We start from the raw sequence: 27643 nt of genomic DNA, 5'->3' as shown, positions 1-27643 counted from the left end.
GTGTTGTGGACCTAAAGAATGCTTTCTTTAGTATTCCTATACACAAGGATAGTAGATATGTGTTTGCGTTCACCTTAGGGGGACGCCCGTTCACATTTACTCGTGCATCTCAGGGGTACACAGAGAGTCCTAGCATTTATAGTAGGGCTTTGAAAGAACAACTTGACACCCTTGAATTGCCCTCTACCTGTACTTTGCTTCAGTACGTTGCTGATTTGCTTCTAGCTGCTGACTCTGAGAGTGCCTGTAAGGAGGGCACTGTGTTATTACTTATCCATCTAGCTAAGCATGGTCACAAAGCTTCGCTTAAAAAATTTCAATATTTTTGTCAGGAGGCCGCCTATTTAGGCTATCTCCTGTCAAAGGAGGGAAAAAGGTTGAGACCTGAAAGAATAAAACACATTTCTGGCATGTCTGTCCCAAATACACAGAAGGAAGTTAGGGCCTTGATAGGTATGGCTTCTTACTGTAGGTTGTGGATCCCAAATTTTTCACTAGTGACCAAACCGATGTTGGCTTTGACAAAGAAGGGCATTTCTTTGCCATTGCCATGGAACGCGGTACACAAGCAGTCGTTTGACTTGCTTAAGACTGCATTATGCTCTGCACCAGTTTTGGGCACACCAAACTATGAAAAGGCCTTTGTGTTGTTTGTGCATGAATGTGATGGATGTGCTTTGGCTGTATTAACGCAGGAACATGGAGGGAAGAATAGGCCGTGCAGTTACTTTTCTTTCGCCCTTGATCCTGTAGCATGCGCTTTGCCAAGATGTTTGCGAGCTGTCGCTGCTGCGTCTGTAAAACAGAGTGAGGAATGGTCCTAGGCCATGATCTAACCCTGATGGTGCCTCACTCTGTAGATGTTCTACTGAACCGAACTCAAACGCAACACCTCACTTCTGCACGGTTGACAAGATATGAATTGATCTTGTTTGCTCCTCACATTCAAATTAAGAGGTGTTGTGTTGTTAATCCGGCTGAACTCCTACCTTTCCCGCAAGATACTACTTGTGGCGATGAAGTACCTCATGATTGTTTGTATACAACCGAACAAGAGACAAAGGGTAGAATTGATTTGAAAGATACTCCCTTGGATAATCCGCAAGGAGAGCTGTTTTGTGACGGCTCCTGCTTCAAACTTCCGGATGGTACATCCACAGCTGCTTATGTGATCACTACATTGAGCACGGTTGTGGAAACTAAGAGAATCACGCATAATTCTGTGCAGGCCGCAGAGATTATAGCATTGACCCGAGCTTGTGAACTTTCCGAAGGGCTTGCAGTAAATATATATACTGATAGTCAGTATGCCTTTGGGGTGGTTCACAACTTTGGGAGACTTTGGTCAGAGAGAGGGTTCCTAACTTCGCATGGCACCAAAATTCAACATGGCTCCCTAATAGTACAACTACTCTCAGCGCTTGCGCTCCCTACTCAGTTAGCAGTTATGAAATGTGCAGCACATCGAAAGATTACAGATGATATAGGGAAAGGGAATGCTTTCACTGATCAGATACCTAGGCAAACTGCTACTGATCTCCTTACAGAGATGTATGTCTCAAGGGAGTCTGTAGATGCTTATGCAATGGATGAGGATGTTGGGTCTGTATGGGATATCCAAGCTGATGCCACGTTAGAAGATTCCAAAAGGTGGGCTGAAGGCTTGGTGAAACTTGACGATGACAGGTGTTGGGTAGAAGGGAAATGGCTACTCCCTGACGCGTATGTCATGATGATGGTCATCATGGCCCATGGTCCTACGCATGTATGTGCCCAGAAGATGACAAAAATGTTAGAGAAAGTTTGGGTAAATGACAAAATTTCAAAAATTGCCCAGCGCTACGTCCAGGGATGCATGATTTGCCTACAACACAATGTGGGAAAAGGGACAGTAACTCCAAGGGGTAGTTTTGGGCCACCCTCTGTCCCCTTTGAATTGATCCACTTTGATTTTATTGAAATCGAACGATGCGATAATAAGAAATATGTACTAGTGGTTATCTGTGCTTTTAGTAAATGGGTTGAGGCTTTCCCTGTTAAAGATGCTACAGCTATGACTACTGCAAAAACCATGTTAAAGGAATACTTCCTGCGGTTCGGTTTGCCAAGAGTTATCTGGTCGCACAATGGTCCACACTTTGTCGCTGCTGTAATTCTGCAGATATGTACGGCATTACGAATTGCCAAGCGGTTCCATTCTGCTAGACATGCTCAGAGTGCCGGACTAGTAGAAAGACACAACGGGATCATCAAGAACAAGCTCACTAAGACGTGTGCCGGCACCAAACTAAAATGGCCGGACGCCTTACCGATCGTGTTGTTATCTATGCGCATAACCCCTCAAACTAAGACTGGGCTCTCTCCATTTGAGGTGGTAATGGGGAGAACTGCCAATATTTGGAACCTTCCTAAATGTAACTCATTAAGAAATGTTGAAAATTTACTACTTTCAGATTATTGTAGCCAGTTGACTAAAAACCTGTATTTAATTTATCACCAGGTACGAGAAGCTTTACCTGTGCGATACAAGGACCCGGGCCACAGCATACGGCCTGGAAGTTGGGTGCTCGTCAAATCTTTCGAGCGCTCCTCTTGCCTCGCGACTCGCTGGCGTGGGCCATTCCAAGTCCTGTTGGTCACCCAGACAGCGGTGCGGGTCGCTGGGAGAAAGAACGGTTCCATGTAATAATGTCGACACAAAAATCTCACCATGCAAAAATATCGCCGAAAAATGGCCGTTTTTTGTGGCGACATTATTGCATGTTTTTTTTTTCTTTTTTTTGCCCCTGTCCCCATATATATGGTCACCCAAATAATATCGCCACAACATTTTCCTGGCGATATTATATTATTTACAGCGACCATATATATGGCGATATTATTACCTGATACCGAAAGAACTGGATCCACGCGTCCCACGTCAAGAAACCTCCTCACCCTGTGCCACACGTTACAGAAGAAACAGAACCCCTCGCAGACACTGCAACCAACGATCCCAAAGCAGTAAGTAGCACTGAGAGTGTGTCGGAGAATCTCTCTGAGCCTGTGAGGCTTGGGGAAGCTGCCATTTTGTCTCCACACTCTCCACAAATTCTGCATCCGGAAACTGCTATTTCGAATTCAGCACCTTCACTTGCTTCCGACACTTTGCTTCCAGCAGGAAGTGACGACATGTTGTTTCCGGATCAATCAGTACCGGGAAAAGTAAGGTACAATCTACGACCACGAAAATAGACTTACGGCACGGTTTTGCTGTGCATCTGATAGACTTACGACACGGTTCGGCTGTGCATCTGATAGACTTACGGCACGGTTCGGCTGTGCATTTGAAGAAGGAAAGGATCATCGAGGGCTTGTTTTTACCCAAATTTGAGAAAGGCGATTCTGTTGGCTAGGATTGTGGAAGGACTAAGAAGTCGCTCGACCGTGAGGTCGCCAGCAACAAACTTTGGGGTATCCATTTGAAGACTACAATGCCTACTACCGCTACGGCTCGTATGGGACTTGTAAATAAGGGGGTGACCAACCGGGACAATGGACAAAATGCCTGTGCCCTGAAATGTATTGCTGTATTTTTATAATGATATTTGGTTTTTTAATAGTCGCTGCCTTAGGATTGTGGTACCTCGAGGAAACTCATTATTTAGAACTTTTGCTGCCTACTGAAAGTGCACCTATTGTTCCTAGTCCCGTTGTACATTTGTATACTCTATCCCCTAGGGATTCTCAGCACAGACAAATGTACCACAATAACACTCTACTGCTTATCATGAGTGCTACGCATGCCGTTTTTAATAAATCTAACTCTTGGGTCTGCTCACATTTACCGCAACACGGGAATAAGGGGCTAGGTTGGTATATTCATCCGTTACCTTTGACAACTGCTTGCTATGCTTCTCTTAGAGCACTGTTCTTTGGCCGGTGGAATGATAGCATCTCAGGGAACTTTGAAGGCACTAATTTGAATAGTTTTGAGAAACGTGTTTTGACTCCCCTGAGATGCTCGCTTTTTCGCAAACAGGAGTAAACCGAATGTTGCTTCTATTAGGCCTTCTGATAAACTGTCTCGTCCTTTCCAATCTTTGATTTCCTTTAAGATGGCTCCAAAAGGCAATAAGGATGCCATACCTCCTTCTTACACTGTTACCCATAGCCCCGATTCAGTTTCTTTTTGCATACAGAGGAATGGAACTCAGTCAATGGAAAATTTTCTAGGTTGTGCCAACGTTGCAAATTTGACTGGGGAAAACAGACCTTTGTATGTAGGCGAACCTGTCTACTTTGTCTGCGGTAATGTACCATTCCCATGGTTGCCCAGGGATTGGCAGAGAGCCTGTTATTTAGGGATCCTGTTACCTGGGGTGTTTATAGCTAGTACAAGAGAAGTTTCGAAGGCTCGTCCACGGCGGGACGAGAATGGAGACACCCCAGCACAAATCTTGGGAGATATAGCTAAATCAGTTGTGCCATTTTGGGGGCAGATAGCGAATTCAGAAGATATCAGAAAACTAGCGAGAGTACTGTAGAGAACCGTCAACCGGACCACGGACATACTCTATAATATGACGTTAGAACAAAAGGTGATAAGATTAGTAGCACTTCAAAACCGAATGGCATTAGATGTCATTCTGGCTGAGCGTGGTGGAGTGTAAATTAGTGGGGTCCGCTTGCTGTGTTTTCGTACCAGATTCCTCCCCAACTATCTTCAAGGCAATACAGAATCTGCACGTCCTTAGTTCAGAAGTGCATGTTCCCGAGGGAAACTGGGATCTAAGTGCTTGGTTCTGGGACTTCTTGCGATCTTGGGGTTGGAAGGTACTTTCGGTCTTGCTAATGATTTTGGGAATCCTGTTGTTTCTTTGTTGCTGTATTCAGTGTCTGCCTGGTATGTGTTCAATGCTAGGGGGATGTTGCGCACAAGCGATAGGTTCGATAGGACATAAAGTGTATGCCCCGGATAAAAGTTCCAAAGAATATGTGTTGAAAGATATTTTAGCAAATGACCTAATGGCAATAGATATTTCCGATAGTGATTCAGGGTGTAGGGACGATGATGCATGGAGTTATTTGCAAGGAGATCTAAAGTAGTTTTTAACACTTGGCATAGGCCAAAAGGAGGGTTTGTCAAAATAGAAATCATATCGTGCCTCCTATTGCAATAAATATATGAATATTGACCTAAGCCAAGCTGCTCGAAAGTCGCTTGCGAAAGAATCCGTGTTGCAAGGTCCTGACCTTAAATCAATGTAAGCCGCCATTTTAGGTCAAACCGCCATTTTAGGATTCGCTTTGTAAAAGTCACCCTGTGAGTTAAAATGGTGGACGATGTCATTCCAGAATACAACATGGCCGTCTTGACCTCTGTACATAGCTAATATGTAACTTGCCTGCAGGCTACTTGTTGAGGTCGTGAACTGAGACCTTGTCCTTCGTTGACCTGTGTGTAGAAGGATTACTCGTGCAATGAAACTAATCCACGAGCATATGTTGAAACAATGTATTCAAATACTGAACGTAGAACATCTGTTTAATTACATTGTATTAATGTTTGAGAAGGCCTGCATGGAAAATCTTAAAATACACAGTTATTGCATAGGCTTGTTGATACATGTATTAAAGGCAAACCAGTTACATGCGGTTGTTCGCGACTTGGCACGAACCCTAGATCGGTGATGTATTAAGTGGAATATTAACCCGAAGTGGAGCTGGACATCGTGCCCACCAAGTGTATAAAAAGCGAATGCATTCTAATGTACAACGTCTCTCAATGAACACACTGAACCACGCTGGAGTTCGTTGTGTTGTACTGAGGGCCGATAGCTATCTGATTTTGCTCTGTTTTTGTAACTGGATTCAGTATAAAATAAAGTACTTTGTATGTTCCTTTGTAACTCGTGTTTGGTGTGTTTCCTTTTGGGGTACTCAGCCTCGATATTTTGATTTTGTTTTCACAACCGGACCGGCATGCTCGTAATGAGGCCCCTAGTCTTGACCGCCACCAATGCTACCTTGATGGGTCTGGCTTTTCCAGAAGGTTACCCTGTTCCAAGAAACTAGGCTGGCCTTCTGAACCTCTGCCCACCAGGTCAGGGTTCAGAAATCCATCTTAACAGACATTCATGGGGATGCCTCTGTAATGCTAGGCTTTCGGCTTGATTTGCTTGTTAATGTGTAGTTTCATTTGTTTGTTTTTCAGTTTTCATAGCGATGGGAATAGTTTTACCACCATGTCCTTGACTTGGGGCTTGAGGTGTAGGCAGACATTAGTTGATACATTATGGATACCAGTCCCATCTTCATGTCAGACTTGAAACTTAATATACTCCATCCAGGCACATTACGTTTCACCACTTATATCAGCAACTTCTCACTTTTGTCCTTGTAGGAACATGATGACTGGAGCATGCCTTTGCATGGGAGGGGGTGCTATAGCCATGTGGGTATATGTCGATGTCAGGTGCTTTTAGTTTGGTTGGATGTTTTAAACTGCATAGGTCTCTTCGCTCATAACATTTAGGGTAGTGTCAATGAGAAATTCCTTGGCGCTGCCATTCACATGTAGGAGTAGTCTCGGGCTGAATTCCAAAGCTGTCTTATTGCCTATAGCATGTACAAATCCCCTTTTTCTCTATTCACTGGATGAGGGAGGAGGAGTCCAAGTCTGTCTGGCATCTGGGAGATACCTCAGTGTAGCGTACCTTGTGTCATGTTGACCTTCGTTTTTGATCATCTGGCATTGTCATATGATGATGTTCATAATGCCATCCAGCGGGACGTTTGGGGCTCCTGGGTGATGTACGAGCATGTTCTGGTGAACTCTTTCTACCTGGATAAGGTGGGGACCACCAGTGTGTGGATCTCTGCACATCACAGACTTGCATGAGTCTCTACTCTCCAACTAGTATGATCTGTAGTTTGATGTTTTACATCTATCTTCTTCTCTACCTGTGGTGTCCCCCAGGGGTCTAACCTCTCTACCTGGCTGTTCAACCAATACCTGACACTCCTTGCCCACTGCATTGCCACTCTCTGCCCCAACTTTCAATGCTATGCGGATGACACTCAGCTCATTTTCAGGCTACCGTCGGCCACCTCATCTCCATCTCTCATCTCTGAGAGCCTGTCTTCTATCCAGGAGTGGTGCACCGCCAATTACCTCTGCCTTAATGCCAGTAAGACTGAGATTCTCCTCATTGGCACACCCACTCCCTCCTTCCCTGTAGCTCTCTGGCCGGCCTCTCTTGGCCCTCTTCCTGCTCCCACCTGCAAGGCTAAAAACCTTGGGGTCATCTTCAACCCCACACCTTCTTTCTCGCCTTACATCTCTGACGTCTCTAAGAAGTCACACTACCAGCTGCACCTCCTCAGAGGTATTCTTCCTTTCCGAACAGGACTGCAAGACTTGTCCTTTGCCTCAAGCCCAGGGATCGTAGCTCTCCCTGAACTGGCTCCCAGAGGCTGCCAGGATTAAATTCAAAACCCTCTGCATCGTCCACAAGGCCTTCTGGGGTCTAGGGCCTCAATACCTTCTTCTTTCTTCTTTGTAGGGTTAGGGCTGCTATATTCTGGAAGGTGTAAGGGTGCCGAAGTACAACTCTGACACAGTGGTTGCATGGTGTTTGGCAGAAACCTTCATATGAAGAAAAAACAAAACCAAAATCTTTCTTGCCTTAACTCTAAGGGGGTGTATCTGCCTCAACAAAACTAAGAAATGTATCTGAATGTCCAAGAACTAAAAAGTGTCCACCATCCTGTGTCAAGAACCTATTACCAACTGTTACACTTACAGCCAAACTAAAGGGGGTTGCTATCTTCTTGGTCCAGAAGAGTGGCTCCCTTCTTCTGGACAGGTACAGTTCCAGGTATCAGCAAATCTGATTCTTGAGGGGATGGCTCCCTTCCCCAGGTCACAATCCTTTTTACACAAAGTTAAGACATGTTCCAAAGTAGAGAAACGTTCTCTGGCTCAGCAAGAAAACAAAGTTCCAACTGAAAAGTTCAGGTATTAAGAGACTGGCTCCCTTCTCTTGTTTTTTCTGCTACATATTCACAATGTTCACAACTACACCAGGGCAAATTACTCTCTTCCCCTGGTTCTCACCAGGCTCCCTGTGCTGCCAAGAGAATGCCTCCCTTGTCGTGGCTTTCCTGGCTTTCTCCAGGCTACTTACAATGCCAAGAGAATGCCTCTTTTCTCCTGGCTTTTTATAATGTTCACAAACACACCAGGGGATATGACATCCTTTCCGGGGCTCTCTCTCAGCTCCTTGCACTGCCGAAAGAATGCCTCCCTTCTTTTGGCTTTTCACAATGTTCGTAAACACACCAGGGGGTATGACTCCCTTCCCCTAGTTCTCTCTCAGCTCTTTGCACTGCCAAGAGAGTGGCTCCCTTGGTAGACATGCCACCTGGAGAATGGTGTTCTTTGAGTCACTGAAAACTGAAACAGTACGCATGTTAGATTTTCAAGTTGTGAGGCAACATTTGAATTGCAGAAATGTTATGCATGCTTCCATCATTAGCGAAGGGCAATTAGAAATAGATTTTTCAAAAGGTAATGTTTTGCTGTTTCAAGCAAGATGCTCCAAATGGAGTCAATTTTTGTGGCCAATTGCTAAATTGCGCGTAGCTAGTATCAGGGCTCCAGGAGTCCAGGCGCAGGAGTGGCAGGAACCAACCACCCCCTCTTGGGTTTTGGCGCCTGCAAGCGAAGGCTTACGCAGACATCCACAACCCCAGCGGGGAAAGAGGGTTAGGGAACGCTGTATGGATGGGTACGGGGAAGTAGGAATACCGGATTGAGGTTGCAGGGTACAGTATTGGATAGGACACGGGAAAAACAGGGAAAAAGTAAACCAAGTTATGACATTACATTCACTCATGCATTGCCACACCCATTTGGGGAGTGATTCCAAACAAACAAAACAATAGGGCACTTAGCTCTGGGTTGAGTGCTGGCCACCTGCCTGCGCACTCCAGGTCCGGTCAGTATCAGAAGCGATCGATCGCTGTAAAAGAGCAAGAATTAGGCAATGCTCCCTATAGCTCTGAATTACAGCGACGCAGCAACTATTCACTCATGCATGCACATTGTGCCATTCTTCAGAACACAGAGATTAGTGTGTAAGCCACGCGGGGCCCCTGCCGTGTCTTTGTTCCCCCCCAACTCTCACACCAGAATAGGGGCTCATAAGGCTGAAGCGACCTCACGCCTCAACTAGTACTGTTTTGAGCCGGCTGTGTCTCCTGGTCGTCAATCCGTGCGTTTAAAAAGAACCGCACAAGGTTAAAGACGCTCCGGCATTGTTTTGGGGTTCTGGGCATGACATGCGGGAGCCGCACGTGGCCTACGATCAACCGCAAGCGCTGTTAGTTCACACTCGCATGGGTTAATGTGAAACTCAAAAGTAACGTTGCCTCCTGGATTAAATGTCATCCAGTGCAACTGTGCACAGAACTTAACTTAGCCGTGCGCGGGGGGGCTTAAGAGTGTGGGCGTTAACCCCCTGCGCGTAATTCCCCATTAACTCCCTCTCCCGCAGCTGGGCATGCATGCGTCACTTATCTGAGAGCCTCGAGGGGCCGGGTTGAAAGATCCGTGGGGCGTGGCCCCTCGCGTAGTCCCCTCAGGCTGGAGCTCCGGAAGATGCGACCGCTCACGATGAAGTTCTGAGCACAAGCCCCGTGCTCGGAGCTTCGCGCATGCGCGCCGGCTCGCCACACCCCATGTGGCCTGAGAAGTGTAGTTCCTGCCGCCGGGTGTGCTGGGAAATGTGGTCCTGAAAGGGTTCTTCCTATGGAAAGGATGAAGAAGCCTTCTGTAGGGCAAATCACTATTCCCTCGCACGCTGGGCAGTCTGTACTTCTGCCTGGCACTTCTGGTACCCTGACAGTACCCCCCCCCCTTCCGAAGGGTTCGAGGATTGGGTTTCCCGGGATACGTAGCATGAAAGAGTTTCACAAGTTTCGGAGCATGGACATTACAAGCTGGTTCCCAGGAGCGGTCTTCAGGCCCATACCCAACCCACTCTACCAAATAGTGCACCTGACCATCACTTCGTAATTGTGAGTTCAAGATAGCTTGCACCTCGTATTCGGGGTGACCCTGCACCAACACGGGTGGTGGTTTCACAGTACGAATAGTAGGTCTAGCTGGTTTGAGTAAAGACGCATGAAACGTGGGATGGATTTTCATTTGAGTTGGCAAGGCCAAACGAACAGCCACCGGATTTATTATCTCAGCGATCATGAAAGGCCCAAGATACCGGGGTTGTAACTTACGAGGACCCTGTAAACGTATATGCTGGGTGGATAACCATACCCGATCCCCCTGGTGGTAAACGGGACTAGGGCGCCTTTTCCTATCCGCATAAGATTTATAGGTTTCTTTGGCCTGTTGCAGGTTGTGCTGTATATCCCCCCATACTTGCTTTACGTGTGCATGCCGTCCTACAAGCGTGGGTAAATCTAAAGAAGGGGCTATCGGCGACATGGGCATGGTCCGTGGATGATAACCGTACATGCCAAAAAACGGCGTATACTTGGTTGAGCTGTGCACAGAATTGTTGTAGGCAATCTCGGCCAACCAGACATATTGCACCCAGGAAGTTTCGGCAGTGGTGGCATAACAGCGTAAGTATTGCTCTAGCCCTTGGTTGACCTTTTCAGTCTGCCCATCGGTCTCAGGATGATAACCAGACGACAGGCTGACTTCCATATTGATCAGTTTGCAGAATGCCCGCCAGAATCGGGATGTAAACTGAGGTCCCCTATCCGTAACAACACGAGAGGGAAGACCATGTAGACGTACCACATTATTAAGGAACAACTCAGCTACCTCCCCCGCAGTGGGCACACCCTTGCAAGGGACAAAGTGACCCATCTTAGTGAGGGAATCAACAATGACTAGGATCGAAGTGTGTTTATCCACTGGTGGTAAATCCACAATTAGATCCATTGTTACGGTATGCCACGGAGCTGATGGCGTGGGTAGGGGTTGCAGTAATCCTGCCGGTTTTTGATGGCCAGCCTTTTGTCGACTGCATGTGTCACAGTCGGATACGTAAACTAGAGTATCCCGCAACATAGTGGGCCACCAAAAATGTCGCGCCACATTTCTTTGGGGTTTTGCTATACCTGGGTGTCCAGCTAGTGTGGAATCATGACACCACTGCATTACCTCAGTCCGCAACTCTGGCGTGGGCAAATACAAAGCTTTTTCATAATAGGGAAGGCCGTTCACAATAGTATGTTTGGACCCTCTAGTGCTCCATTCTTCTAACTCCGAAGTTGACATATTTTCTAGCACATCCTCAAAGATGTTAGGTCTACCAACCACTCCTATAATCTGGTGTGGGGGTATTATTGGTCGGGTCTCACTCACTTGCTTCTCCTCAGGCTCGGGATACCTAGACAAGATATCAGCTTTACGATTGTCAGTCCCAGGTCGATACGTGATAAGAAAGTCGTAATCGGCAAAGAACAGAGCCCACCGTAATTGGCGGTGGCTGAGTGTTTTAGCGGTTTTTATGAACTGCAAATTGCGGTGGTCGGTCATAACGGTTATTTTCTGACGGGCCCCTAACAGATAATGCCTCCATTCTGCAAAGGCGGACTTCACTGCCAACAGCTCCCTGTCGGCTATGGTATAATTTGTTTCTGCCGAGAGCAGCTTCCTGGAATGATAGGCTACTGGGTGTAGGAGGCCAGTCTTAGGATCACGCTGGGAGAGGATTGCTCCCAGAGCATAACTAGACGCGTCCGTTTCTATCACGAATGGTATAGACAGATCTGGATGCCTTAACACTGGTGCAGACGTGAATGCCGACTTGAGTTGTTGAAAGCCACGCTCGGCGGATTCGTCCCAACAAAATGCTCGACCCTTCCGTAATAGCGTAGTTATTGGGGTTACCAGTTCTGAGAAATTTTTAATGAATCGCCGATAGAAATTAGCAAAGCCAAGAAAGGCCTGCACTTCCTTCACGGAAGTGGGTGCTGGCCAATCCAAGATTGCTTGAACCTTTCTTTTGTCCATTTGTACTCCTGACGGGGTCAAAAAATACCCAAGGAATTCAACAGTGGTGCAGTGGAATTCGCACTTTTCAAGCTTGGCGAACAAGTTGTGCTCTCTAAGGCGTTGTAAAATTGCCTTCACATGCTGAACATGCTCCTGCATATTTCGTGAGTAAATTAAGATGTCGTCTTTATACACGACAGCGAATACATCGAGATACTCACGAAGCACTTCGTCAAGGAAGTGTTGGAAAGCTGCAGGGGCATTACAGAGACCAAACGGCATCACTTGGTATTCATACAAACCAAATTTTGTTCGAAAAGCCGTTTTCCACTCGTCCCCAGCTCTGATTCGCACCAAGTGGTAAGCCCCTCTTAGGTCCAGTTTAGTGTAGACTGTAGCGTCTCGCACCTGATCTAATAGGACTGGTATTAGGGGTAATGGGTATCGATTTTTTACTGTGATGCGGTTAACCCCGCGATAGTCGATGCAAGTTCTTAATTCACCAGACTTTTTGGGGACAAAAAAGAGCGGTGACGAGACTGGCGAGTTGGAATGCCTAATAAACCCACTGCGTAGGCTATCATCGATGTATTTTCTAAGTTGGGCCGTTTCCGCCTCGGTAAGGGCGTAAATACGGCTACACGGGAGTACTGCCCCGGGTTCTAGATCTATACGGCAATCGAAAGACCTATGTGGTGGTAATGTCTCAGCTGCTTGTTTGTCAAACACGTCCTTGAACCCATGGTATTCTGTGGGCAAACGCTGGAGGTCTTGCACCTCCGTCAGCATTATAACGGGCCGTAGAGGGGAGTCATGATCGTTCCAAGGGACTATACAACCTTTTTGACAATAGTCTGATGAAAAGGTAACTGTGCCTGTTGACCAGGACACCTGTGGGTCATGCTTCCTGAGCCAGGGAAGCCCCAAGATTAGGCGAAACTGTGGCGCAGCTATAAGGTCGAACTGCACCTTCTCGAGATGAGTTCCCGAGCAACGCAGTTCCAGAACTTGGGTTCTATGGGTTATGGGCCCGGAACTTAGGACTGTCCCATCCACTGCACGTACTGCCTCTGGATTTTCCCTTCGGCATACCGGTATGCTTAATTCGGCAGCATAAGCTATGTCTATAAAATTACCAGTTGCTCCTGAGTCCAAAAACAGCGTAACCTGGGTTTCCTGGTCTAGAAAACTCAAGCACCCTTGCAGAGAAATATGTGGTGTGTAACTTGTTCTATTGTTCCTTGGGGCCATTAAAATATCCTGGCTCGACTGTATGACCCTTACTGTCGAGCTGACGCGTTTCCCTGCACCCTGGGTCTCGAGGGACATTCTCGGACAAAATGTCCTGATGTTCCGCAATACATGCAAAGACCCTCCTTTCGTCGGCGATCCCTTTCTTCCTTAACAAGGGGTCCCCGGGCAGCACCAATCTGCATGGGCTCTTCCCCACTCGCTTTCTCGGGTGTTCGTGCAGAGCGTGACTGATCTAGACGGGCAAACGGGCGTAAATCTCCGCGTCGCTTATCCCCCCGTCGCACTGCCTGACGGTGATCCAACCGCAGAGCTAGATCAATCATGGCTGGACAGCTAGTGGGTTGGGGGTCCACCTGGGCGATTAAGTCCTTTAATTCATCCCGCAAACCCTGGTAGAAAAGGGACATCCTTTTTTCCCTAGGCCACTCAGCCTCAGCCACCAAACGATTGAACTGCGTCACGTACGTGATCAGCTCCCTGTTGCCTTGTCGTAAGGTTAATAGCTCTCGGTCCCTACACAATGCTGCAGCTCTTCGATTGAATATTTTTTCGAATTCGGCCAAAAACTCGTCCCAATCATATAGGACACCATCATCCCGTTGTATCAACGGATTTGCCCATGCCGCCGCATCACCACTAAGATAAGAAATCACGAAGGCTGTTCGTGCCTGTACAGAGCGAAAGGCGGCTGGCTTGGTGAGAAAATGTAGCCTACATTGTGTAATGAATGTCTGGAACTTATGGGTGTCTCCCGAATACCTCTCCGGAGGAGCCAAGGGAACCACTGATTCAGGAGTGACTTGAACCTGCACTGGGGTCGGGGCTGGTATCCCCCCACTGGGCAGGGGGGCCACCTGAGCACTAAGGCTGCGCACCTGAGCAGCCAAGGTAGCATAATCCTGTCTAGAGGCGGCTAACTCGGTCTGCAAATCCTGTAACACTTTAGTAAGCTCTTCCATAGTGGGGATGGGTCGTACCACTCGGGCGCCTGTCACACGTGGGCTTGTGCTACTATCAGGGCTCCAGGAGTCCAGGCGCAGGAGTGGCACGAACCAACCACCCCCTCTTGGGTTTTGGCGCCTGCAAGCGAAGGCTTACGCAGACATCCGCAACCCCAGCGGGGAAAGAGGGTTAGGGAACGCTGATTGGATGGGTATGGGGAAGTAGGAATACCGGATTGAGGTTGCAGGGTACAGTATTGGATAGGACACGGGAAAAACAGGGAAAAAGTAAACCAAGTTATGACATTACATTCACTCATGCATTGCCACACCCATTTGGGGAGTGATTCCAAACAAACAAAACAATAGGGCACTTAGCTCTGGGTTGAGTGCTGGCCACCTGCCTGCGCACCCCAGGTCCGGTCGGTATCAGAAGCGATCGATCGCTGTAAAAGAGCAAGAATTAGGCAATGCTCCCTATAGCTCTGAATTACAGCGACACAGCAACTATTCACTCATGCATGCACATTGTGCCATTCTTCAGAACACGGAGATTAGTGTGTAAGCGACGCGGGGCCCCTGCCGTGTCTTTGTTCCCCCCCAACTCTCACACCAGAATAGGGGCTCATAAGGCTGAAGCGACCTCACGCCTCAACTAGTACTGTTTTGAGCCGGCTGTGTCTCCTGGTCGTCAATCCGTGCGTTTAAAAAGTACCGCACAAGGTTAAAGACGCTCCGGCATTGTTTTGGGGTTCTGGGCATGACATGCGGGAGCCGCACGTGGCCTACGATCAACCGCAAGCGCTGTTAGTTCACACTCGCATGGGTTAATGTGAAACTCAAAAGTAACGTTGCCTCCTGGATTAAATGTCATCCAGTGCAACTGTGCACAGAACTTAACTTAGCCGTGCGCGGGGGGGCTTAAGAGTGTGGGCGTTAACCCCCTGCGCGTGATTCCCCATTAACTCTCTCTCCCGCAGCTGGGCATGCATGCGTCACTTATCTGAGAGCCTCGAGGGGCCGGGTTGAAAGATCCGTGGGGCGTGGCCCCTCGCGTAGTCCCCTCAGGATGGAGCTCCGGAAGATGCGACCGCTCACGATGAAGTTCTGAGCACAAGCCCCGTGCTCGGAGCTTCGCGCATGCGCGCCGGCTCGCCACACCCCATGTGGCCTGAGAAGTGTAGTTCCTGCCGCCGGGTGTGCTGGGAAATGTGGTCCTGGAAGGGTTCTTCCTATGGAAAGGATGAAGAAGCCTTCTGTAGGGCAAATCACTATTCCCTCGCACGCTGGGCAGTCTGTACTTCTGCCTGGCACTTCTGGTACCCTGACAGCTAGGGTATTGGGTTCATTAATTGCTGGGCTACAGGTGTGGGAAGAGGACCGTTAAATGCTTTAGACATAGAGATAGTGTGCAATAAGTTATCTACTATGGGTTCTGGTGCCAGTGCTGCAATAAAACTGCTGGGGCAGTGGGGCCCATTATTAAATCCTGCTTTGAAAAATGCTGCCAAGAGTATAGGCAACAATTGGAGGTGGCAGATCTTTAGTTATGAAGACATCTTTTCAGCCTTAGGGCAGATAAATAAAACGCCAAGGACACCATATGCATTTTGTGGCCAACCCTTTTAAATCAACAAGTGTTGGCTTTTCGTTCTGAGTGGGGGAGTTGCATTTACCTGCAGACATATCGATTAAAATGATTGCTATTTATTGCCTGAACAATAGCAGCCAATCTTTGATGCAAGTTAGTAGAACTGCTGATGCTTTATAAATATGGTGCTCTTTTATAATTTTGCCCATGAAAATAAATGGTTCCTGGTGGGTTCCACAAATACAAGGGGAGTGGCTGGATAGTCGGAATTACACAAACCATAGTCACACTTGAGTTTCAGTAGGTTCAGGAGTATTGGTGTCGGGACCGTAGGTCCTCTGCGCACCCTCTCTTTGTTGTTGATTGATTTGTTAGCCTGCCGCCTGGCACATGGTTTGGCTAGGGAGCCACTCCTAGGTTCCCGAATGATTAAGAGCTTGGGGGGGGGAGACAAAACTTTTTTTAGCAGTTGGCGCTGGCTTTGTTCAATTGTGAAAAAGGGTCATGTAGTAAATGTCCAGTCCTTTAATCACATGAGGTTGGTTTTATTGGTGATAGCAAAAAAAGATAATATCAATAATTGATTTTGTGCCAATTGGGTGTTATAGAAAAACAGCCGACGCGCGTTTTGTCCTGGGTCTTTATCAAGGCATTAGTCCGGTGGCAGCAGGATTGCTGTGTGGTGCCGGTGGCTGGTGGCCCAAGTCGGGGCAATCAGTGACTGCTCATCACTGGTGGGACATATTTACTGGTTGGTCTCCCACTTCCACAAAGCTGCTAAATATAATGCGGCATCCCTTGCTGTGGCTGATTGTAGCCCTAATATTAATTGCTATAATATTCATTGGGTTTTTGTGCAGGAGAAGCGGTTAATAGGCCTACAACATACCATATATGCTTCTAAGTCATGGAATTAAGCCAGAATTTTCGCCCACACTTCGAAAAGAGGTTGAATGTAGTGAAGAGTGTAGATGCATTGGTGCAGGTGCTTTGACCCACTGAGATAACTATATTGCAAATTGGGCCTATATAGCTTGCTGTATTAACACCTAAGACTAATAGCTTATTTGAAGGAAGAGTGTACTAAATGCTGATAATCAGAGCTTTATAGATGGCTTAGTAATGCTTTAGCAGTGCCTAGATATCAAGCATAGTGAGCTATATTAAACTTCCAATTCAAAAGGATCTTTTGTGTCATGGGACCCGGCGTAATGTACTTCTGCAAAGCGTCTTTAGCCTATTGAAAGGCAGTCTGCTGGTCAATGCCCCATTCAAAGTCATGTTTCTTCCTGGTAAATCTATGTGCTTCTATTTTATTCACGGGTTGTGTCGTCTGTTGTACCATTTCAATCACAGGCTTAGGAATTTTCTTTACTGAGCCAGTCCATATTGCACCCAAAAATGTCACTTCTTGAGCGGGCCCCTGTTTTTTCTTGGGATTAATAGCTCACCCTCGGTTCTGTGTGATCATGTGTGTGATCAGTTTTTCAGCAGCATTTTCTACATGAATTCTCTCATTGCTTGTAAGCATCATGTCATCAATATAGTGCACTACCTGCACATCATTCAACTGCACCATTTCCATGTCTCTAGCAATCAATCCATGACACAGAGTTGGACTGTGCAAGTACCCCTGTGGCAATTTAGTGAATGTAAATGGTCTGTCCCCCCAAGTTACAGCAAATTGGTCTTGTCATTCAGCATCAATGTCAATGGACAAAATTGCATTGGCCAAGTCAATTACCACCTGCCATTCATCCACTTCTTTCGTGAGTTTCTCAATTAAGGTAACACTTCCTGGCATAGCCACAGCCAAAGGTGGCACCTTTTTGTCCAACACGTGAAAATCAACAACCATCCTCCAAGTGTCATCTTGTCTGCGCAGGGGCCACAAGGGGGAGTTAAATGGACTGACTGCTGGCCTCATTACGCCAGCTTTCACTAGTGACTCAACAGTTTCACCAATTTCACCATTTCTTTGTGCCCTTCCGGCAACCTGTACTGTTTCATGCACACTGGCTCTCCAGGAGGAGGTAAATGCAAGGGAGTCCATTTAGCATGCCCAACCAAAATAGGGTTCACCACTCTCACATGGATTTTTCAGTTGCCAAAAACAAATTCCGCTAAATCTGTAGTCACACTTTTTCCTAGCTACACATCCATCCCCAGTATGTATTCGGGTATGTCAGCAATCAAAACATTGGCAGTGAAAGGTAAGCCCTCGCCAATGGCCATCTTTATGTTAAAGGAATTTGCAACAGTTTCTGCCCCCCCCCCATAACCATTAACCAGGACTCTGGGGCCAGATAACTTGTTGGGATTCGGCTCCTGTGTTTAATAGGGCAGAACATGTTTCACTCTGTCCTTTAAATACAATGTAAGTGGCACAAAAGAGTGCCTGTCTCTGGGGCTAGTTATCTTTATTAACTGCACCTCAGAAGCAGAGCCTACCCTTCAATCAAAGATGGGGTCAGGGACTTCCCATTTCCATTTTGACAAATCAGGATAAACATTTGCCCGCACTTTGGGTTCAACACATCTTCCTCAGGGGGTGCGCTAGGGCTAGTCTTATCCTGCCCCCACTTCGCATCTTTTTCCACTTGTCAAGCAACACAGATGTTGTTTTACCGTCTATCTCTTCTTTTGGTATCCCAGCTTTTAGCAAGTCAACCCACATTTTGTCTGCGTGTTAACCTAATGGTGTCAGCTTTATCTTTGGAGTTTGAATTTTTGGCAGATTATTTCGCTGAATGCAACTAAACGTGCAGCCTTTTGCTCATCCAACCCTTCTAATTGCCCAAGTAACAGTGCAGCCTCACCAATAACTCTGCCCTGCGATGGACCTAGCAGTGATAGCAGTGTCCCTTTCATATGACCAGGAGCATTTCACAATAATCACGCCCACATGCCTACTGTAAACACTTCTATGTCAGGTCCTACAAAATTTAAACTATACATGGGATCACAGTGAGCTATCTCCCTAAGCGGATCTGAAGCTTTGGGTAATGAATTCCATGCACCCCATATTTCCTTCCAGTCCATTGGACTTGCATATAGTGTTGTTAAAGCAGTTTGAAGTCAATTAAACAATTAATGTGATCCTTGCTGTCCTAATGCTCCTCCCAAAATCTGGCCCAACATTATATTGGTATTAACTGAAGCCATTTCCAACTAGTCTTCAGGGGTCAGAAAGATTCCATCCCTTCCTGTGTCCCAAGCATGAAGCAACCATTTGAAAATCGGTTCATCTGCTCTCTGTCAGAATAATTTAGCAATGTCTAAAAGCTCAGTCTGAGTGTAATCTCGGACGATTCGAGTATTCTGAATGTTACCGGTGCCAACTTGGCCTTTTGATTTATTTGAAATTAACGGTCGCACTGGGTAAGCAAATATTTTCTAAACACTATCCTGCTCTTCGCCTTCAGAATGTTAAAGTTTCGCTAACTCACCTGAAAGGGCTCATCCCAGTCAAAAGTCGGTTCTGACCCACTGTCGCTTACATTGCCGGACCATAAATTTGGATCCCATGTATCCCTCCTAATTAGTGCTCAAATTCTTATCTTCGAAGGATACTTTTTTCTCTGCTTACGCTTGTGTGTGGCAACACGCACAGCTATGGAAGCACATCTATCCTCCATTTGGTCAGCCCGTTTAACTGACGATTCAAGCGTCTCCCTCATAATAATTTGTTCAGCAGGGATATCTCATCACTTAATTTTCGAATCTGTGCATCCTTAATTTACTCTTTCTCGTGCAACTTTTGTAGCGCTTGCAGGAATAACCATAGCATATTTCCTGGTGCAATCTGCTCTTTCTTACTTTTTCCAGGCGGTAAACCAGCCAAACAATCACTGATTACAGCCATGGGAAAACCATTTTCAGGCATGTCCCATGCCATCGGGGCAGATTACCGATGCAAAATGTCTGCCACAGATGACTATGCATTTCTTACTGGCCAGCCAGGAATGTGTCAGAGAACACTACCATCATCATTGTGTTCAACTTTTCACTGTTTCTTCCAGAATGGCCTAGTGCTCACAAATCCTGAAGACTATGCCAAAATGTTGTATGAAGGGTTTACTCACTTCTGGAACCAGCCCTTTTTCTCTGTGACGCGCTCCCCTTCCCCTCTCAGGTTCGAATATTATGTAAGACAAAACAAACTAATTCTGGAAGAAACTCAACCAAAAATGTGATATATGTCAAACTCACAAAGAGAGGATAGGGGACTCGACCCCCTCTCCCGAACCAGAGCAGCCGAATAGATCGACCCTCCCACCGTGGTTGGCACGGGTGCCTGATAATGAATAACACAGGAAGCCACGTGGCAGCCAATGGGGGGGAAGACCGAGTTAGGGAAAGGGGGTGGAATGAGAAAGGAAAGAAGGGGAAAACATAACAAGCAAGTACATGACAATAGCTACTGTATAAGTCAATACTCCTATACTGCTATTTTCAATCCTGACCTCCTAAAACCTGAAAGCTAAGCTCCGGCATACAAGATAATAACAATAGAGTACCTAGCATAGCATATCGTTATTATAGGTCATATAGACACCATTCTCCCGACAAAGAACATGCTGTTAATACTTAGAAATGACACAATACTGAAGCAAATGATGGAATATTCCACTTGGCACATAGAAGTTTACAAATAAGCATGATGGCACAAACAAAAGGGATGCCCCTGCATGAAAACACAAGACTCATGGCCCACGGGGCACAGTGAAGCGACAAACAATGAATCACAACAAATTACACGACACATGTGCCCTCTTGCTGTGGGACACTATGTAATGTTCCCAAAATCAAATAAACTAGAGATTAATCTCTCCTTGTAACTGCATAATGAGTCAGGCGTAATGCTTGTCAGTTCTTAGATTAGTGGCATGCTTTCTCCAACGCTCTGAGCAAGTTGTGAAGCAAAAATAAGCAACCAAAGGAACACATACTTCATAAACCATGCCAAATGAAGTAAAACACTTAACTGGTGGTCCGGATGCCTCACGAGGACACCCGGACCCTGAAGTCTGTTGCCCAACACGAAGTGTAACGCTGATTCACCGCGGCCCCGGCTCTTTCTCCTTCCTGCATTTCGCACCGTAAATTACCGTCGTGGCCCGGGGAGAAGCTTCACAGTCCTTCGGCGTCCCAACGCAATCTCATCTGCTGGCGTCCTCAGCTGCTGCCGCCCATGCTGATAACTGTAATTACCTGCACTGAGGCACGGGCGGCGGCGGACTTTAAGCAACTCCTCATTAAGCCCAGCTGGAGTGCCGCGCGAAAACCTCCGAACTACACCTTCCCAAAGCATGCTGAGAAATGTAGTCTTTTCCTATTTATCATCTTTTTGGGTACAGGAAATGCCGTCCCTTACTCCAAACCTTAATCCTGACAGTACCTCCTCTCTCAGGGCCCTTTCCAAGTTTAGCTTTCTCCGGGTGGCGCAAGTGAAACTGGCGCACCAACCGAGGTGCATGAACCGCACTAGCCGGTTCCCATAAACAATCCTCTGGTCCATACCCCACCCATTGAATGAGATACCACAATTGTTTCTGTCTTCATCTTGAGTCCAATATTTTCTTCACCTCATATTCCATCTGCCCATCCTTAGTAATTGCTGGAGGTCTCTGCACTCGCGTCTCCGGGGCTTCGAGTTTAAGCAAAGACACATGGAACAATGGATGTATCTTCAATATTTGAGGCAACCTTAATTTAACTATGTTCAAAGACCTTGCTGCACTCCTATATCCACTTAGAAGTGGCTTATTTCAAGTGAGTCAGAAAATCAATCTCACCGGTACACACAATCTGATGCAGAATGCTTGTGTTATATATATACGATTTATTCGAACAAAAAAGCAATTGTTGTCAATTAATATCTCCTCTTAATGCAAATGCTTTCTGGGATAGGCCAATGCATTTCGGACTAAATCCTTCATCAGGGCCTGTATATAATCATAAGTTACACAAGTTAAAGTCACATTAATACCAAAAAAAAAAAAATATAATAATTAAAACAAGCAATATCAAGTCCATAGTCAAAGTTGTCAAGTGTGCACACAGGTGCAAAACATAGCAGTCAATGAATACCACATTACCAAAGCGTTTATCCCACATATGAATAAGTAAATATGTAACACCAATAACATGAAATAAAAGTGCCACCATTTCAAACCCATCAGTGCACAAACCAGAAGAAATATTAAATATACGCACGGAAAAGAGGAAGGTTGAGATATTGAGCGTATAACCATACCAAAGGAGAGAAGACAGAAATGTCATTTAGTCATTACCCACGGTCACATCACTTAGGCATAATGCTAGGGAACTGATATTTACACTAACCTGGTCTCCCTGTAAATAAATGAAGCCTTCAAAAATGGCTGTGCGTTCACTAGCAGAGATCGCAGTATTTCCTCTGGCACGAACAATTTTCAAAACAACAATCTATAAATATATGTATCCATTAGGTATTACTCATATAGGGTCTACTCTTCTTATCATCCATACTGCTGGAGACACGAGCTTACCTGATGCTGTGTATACACTCGTCTCAATACACGGTGAAGCCGCAGAAACTCGCGTTTCACTGAATGTCTACTGTTGTTTAAAGATTACCATGGAACCCCCATGGTGCTAATGCCTTTGCTAGGCCAACCAAAAATGGCGGCCATATTGGAGTGGTGTATTCGCTGCCTATCTCAAATGAATCTTAGTGGAAATTCGAATGTACATCGCAGCAATACATAAATCCTCTAATTTAGGATTGACACCTAAGCCTGTGCGTCCTAATTCTGGAATATAGATGAAAAAATAAAAATTAAGAAAAATCCTATTACATAGAAGAACTATACTTAACCACACTGATATAATAAAGAGTCTTCAGTGTACAAAACCTAATGCTTATGTTGTGTCCGTCTATCATGGGCACGGGAAGGAGCGGCGGTAAAACGGGATAAGGAAAAGGAAACTGATGTATCAACGTGTCACGTCCGTGTGGTACGATGGAAAAGACGTTGCTAAACAACGGTATCTGGAATCACTGCTGTCTGAAATCCTCAAGTGTGGCAGTGCTAGAGCCTAATTATTAAAGAATGTATCAAAGAAAGTGTATTATAAACAAGAGTAAATAGCGAAGACACACATGTTACTGTGAGCTAATATACTTCAAAAGTATATCTTACGTGGACACGTGTACGAGCGAAAAAAAGAAAAGGAAAAGAAAAAAAAAAAAAGAATGACTACTCGCTTGTCACGTACGTGTAGTGTAATAGAGAAAAGAGTGGTAAAATAAGGAATGAAAAATAAAGAATAAAGTATATTAAACTGCTGTCTGGGATCCTCATGAATGGCGGCGAGTGCACCTCTATATTCAAAGAAAGTGGGTAGGATAACTATGAGAGCTGCTCAGTAGCTAAAACTCAGAAAAAAACTCCCTTCTTGTTATCTGCAGTAATTCATATTACGTTACCGAGTGCCAAATTTCACCCCACAGCACAACCCTTTTACTTAGTGTAGCAGGTTTAGGAAAACATCGGAATCATCCAGAATAATAGAATGTTAATCAATAAAATCACCTAGTGAATCCCTGTGAATGTAAACAAAAATAGCAGTGGTAACTCTGGACCAACTTTAGAGACCAAATCCATTCATACTACAAAATTGAGTCTCATCTCTCAAAAACCCCGATCCTAGTTGGATAATACATTAATGTGGAAAGTCTGTCATCCTGTGTGCTAGCATGGACCTTCAATGAATTCTAACACATAGTTATAACATCTCAAAAAGAAAACCTTCTCATAGAAAGCAACTCAAATCCAACTCCTCGTTAATTCCATCAGGAGCAAGAGCATCCAATTTGTCTATCCAAAAGGCTTCTTGTTGTGCCCTCCATTTTTTCATATCTTTGTTATGTCTTTTCGTGGATAGCACCTCCAGTTAACTGCCACCTTATATATACATTTCATCACCTCATAAGGTCCAATAAACTTAGGAGCAAATTTACGAGGTCCTTTCAATGGCAAATTGTGAGTAGAAAGCCATACCTTATCTCCCACCTTGTACTGAGGATCCTCTCTCCTTCTTTTGTCTGCATATTTTTTATACTGTTCCTTAGCCTGTTCTAAATTGGCTCGTGCCTTCTGTCTAATGTTGAGAAGTAACTGTTTTCGTTCCTGAAGCATAAGAATATTCTCCATATAAGGTAAATGCTCTGGTAACATATTCTGTGCTTGACCATACAAACATTTGTTCGGAGCCATACCCAATGATGCGTGTTCCGTATTATTATACGTGAACTCAGCCAACCATAAGGATTGCACCCAAGATTCTCGACCATCATTTAAATAACAACGTAAATATTTTTCCAGCGTTTGATTGACTCTCTCTGTTTCTCCATCCGTTTGGGGGTGATAACTGGTGGACAAAGCACAATCAATTCCTAACATCTGACAGAAAGCACGCCAAAATTTGAAAGTAAATTGGGGACCTCTATCAGATACAATACTCTGAGGTAGACCATGTAACCTGACCACATGTTGCAAAAACAACTTTGACAATTCCCCTGCTCCCGGAATACCTTTACAAGGCACAAAATGGGCCTGTTTCGAGCGATAATACACCACCACCCAAATTGTATCATACTGGTCATCAGGAGGCAAATCAGTAATGAAATCCATGGATATATGTGTCCAAACCTTCTCCGGAGTTGGTAGAGGCTGGAGCAACCCTGCTTTTTTGGTATGATCTGTTTTACTTCGTACACATGTTTCACACTCTTGAATGTATTTAATAGTGTCTTGTCTTAATCCTGGCCACAGAAATACTTCTCCAGCATACCTTGTGTCTTTTTACTTCCAGAGTGTCCTGCCAAAGGAGAATCATGACACCAATGCATCGCTTTCCTTTGCAAAGCAAGTGTTGGTAAATACAACTTTCCCGCATAATAGGGAAGACCATTGCGAAAAGTTTCTAAAGGATTCTCCATTCCCCATTTCACCTTTTCTGTTCTTTTCATTTCTTGCTTCACCCGTCTCAGCAATTGAGTCATTACAGCTCCCACTACCTTTTCCACAGGAATGATAGTTTTAATTTCTGTCATACTGCTTTCAAGATTTTGCTGCCTAGACAGAGCGTCAGCTTCTACATTCTTTTTTCCTGGTCTAAAAGTGACCACAAAATTCAATTAGTTAAAGTACTGTGACCACCGTAATTGCCTGGGACTCAACCTATGAGCTGTCTTGAAATACTGCAAGTTCTTATGATCAGTGACCACCATAACCTGATGTTTGGCCCCCAGCAAATAATGTCGCCTTTCCAAAAACGCTGCTCTAATGGCCAACAACTCTTTGTCCGTAATAGAATAGTTTTGTTCGCAGCTAGTAAGCTTATGAGAGTAGAAAGCTACTGGATGCCACACGCCTTCCTCATCCTTTTGAGACAACACTGCCCCAACCGCCTGTAGTGATACACAAAATTGCAACCTTGCCAATCAGGGCTTTAGATGACAGCATTAGCCACTGAAAGCCAATAGTGTATTCAAAGTATGTGCTAAAAATGCTGACCGTAGTCTGTTGTAGCACTTCCATTATGCAGTAGTGAGCTACAAGGAATATGCAGGCCTAGTATGAGTGATAGGTCACATTATGCATTGTTGATAGACAGGCAGGGAGAGGTCCCTAGCTCTGTAGCTAATAGGTATTTTTGGAGTGTTTGGAACATTATGGCACCTATATAGCGCTTAGATAGCCAGTCTTAAGCGCTATAAACACTAAGCTATGAGTGCATGCCTTTTAGAGCTTGCAGATGGGGTTAATACATCCCTGCTTCCCTTAGAATATTCTGCCTCACTAACGGTAGCCCTGCATGGCCCCAAGCTAATCTTCCTTTTCTCTGGGAAGGCACTGATAAGACATTCCTCAGCTTTCACGCAGATGGGCCAGGGAGGGGCTCAGAAGAAGCACAGTGGAAATTAACAGAGCTAGGTTTTTTCCATGAGCCAGCCTATATTTTGCACAGGGAAAGTTCTGGAACTGTGCGTCACGGACGGGCAGCACAAGATTATAAAATACACATGCTCACATGACTCGGGTGGGAGATCGTCCTGTGGACTTGGTTCGAGCAGATCAAGTGCCCGGAATTTTGGAGCTCTTGACGGCATCCTGCAGCGCTGTTCTCTGACTGAGCGGGGCTTGTTACAGCTATCTTATGAGGGCCAGGGTCTCCCAGTGCTGATTGAAGGGGCGTAAGACTGTGTTTCTCTATGTTTATCTATGTTTCTTTATGTTTATCTAAGTTCTATGTTTCTCTATATTTTGCATTTCACTAAGTTTTGTGCTTTGTAATCTTCTCTAACTTGAATCCTAAATGTATATGAAATTCACTGTTTAGAATAAATACTAAAACTTATTGAAAGGTGTCATTTGTCACTAGCATGAGATCACTGCTCAGCACAATAGAACCTGTATTTTGGGCTGAATTGGGTATTTTTTGCTCTCAAAGGGCTGGCCCCGAGGAAGATTTTGCCCATATCAAGACATTTGGTGGCAGCTTTGTGGGATTTGTGAAGAGCAGTGCCTTGCTGTGAAATGACAAATTGTGTGAGAGAACACAGTGTAGAGTGAAGAGCAGGTTGTCGCATTTCCTTGGTGGTCTCACTGCAGCTCTGAGACTTCAAAAGACAGCAGCGTTGTGTCGGCTTGCCGTGGCCGCTAGCTTGTGTGGTTAAGACTCCCTTCAGTAAATCAGTCGTGACTGACTTATTGCTTGGGAATGGAGCCAGGGAGTACAAGGCGATAAACAAGCGGGAAATGGCTTTGTTTAAAGCGCTCCGATGAATGGTCAAGAAAGATATATGTTCAATTAGGAAAGAAGTTTATCATGCGGTTTCCCCAGTTTAAAGTTGTAATTTGAAATGCAAAGTGAGACGGAGTTCTGAACTCTATTCTGTCATGAGGGCAGGGAAAAATAATTGCGAGGATTTGACATGCAAATTGTGAATAGTAATTTAACCATTGACTCAGCCCCAGTGTGCTAGCGAGTGGGGGGCTGTAATGTTCGGAGGCGAAGGTTCGCTTTTTGATGTATGCTTTTGAAGTGTTGACATTCCTGAAAAATAACGTGGGGAATGAGCCGTGCTTAGGAGAAAGAGTAACATCTGTGCTGAGAGCCTAAAGGGTTTGTTTTTCTTTTGGCAACTGTAAATTCCATGTGCTGGTGGCGAATTCTGTTTAAAGGACACACACTAAAATGACTATATTGCATTTTAAGCTGTGCCATGCTTATAATGGGTGAGAGACTCACTTAAAAAAAGAAAGTGAGTGATGTTATTTGGATTTTCGATTTTTGTGTATTGATTTGAAATTGCAGAATCAGTTTGCAATGGTTTGGGGGGAAAAAACAATTTATATTTTTCTAAATTGCCTCTAAATTGCCCCTGGAGTATTTTTGACTGTTCCCACGCTATGCCATGGACTTGTACTGTTGCCTTATAAGTGATGCATGTTTGGAAATAGTGACCTGTTAACTGTGATACATGGTGAAAAATGTTGTTGACACATTTAACAGCCCACAAGCAATATAGGGAGTGTGGGTTGTTCTTGCAGGAAAAACCGTGCAGAGAGCTGCACTAAACATGGCATTTTTTAAATGCACTGAAATAAGTGGTTATATTCTGGCAATGGTACAACAGAATGAAAAATCTGTGTGTGATAAGATAGCACAAAGATTTAGTGGGTTGCGGATTCTTTTGAAATATCGCACATTGCATTGGAGTGAGCCCGTGAAGCCAAATTACAAGGTTACGAGGAAAAAAAAAAAAACGTATGCTTTTAAATGGGA

This window comes from Ambystoma mexicanum, chromosome 1p (genome assembly GCF_040938575.1).
Source record: "Ambystoma mexicanum isolate Mex_15411 chromosome 1p, UKY_AmexF1_1, whole genome shotgun sequence".
NCBI lineage: Eukaryota > Metazoa > Chordata > Amphibia > Caudata > Ambystomatidae > Ambystoma > Ambystoma mexicanum.
This window is presented reverse-complemented; position numbering follows the sequence as displayed.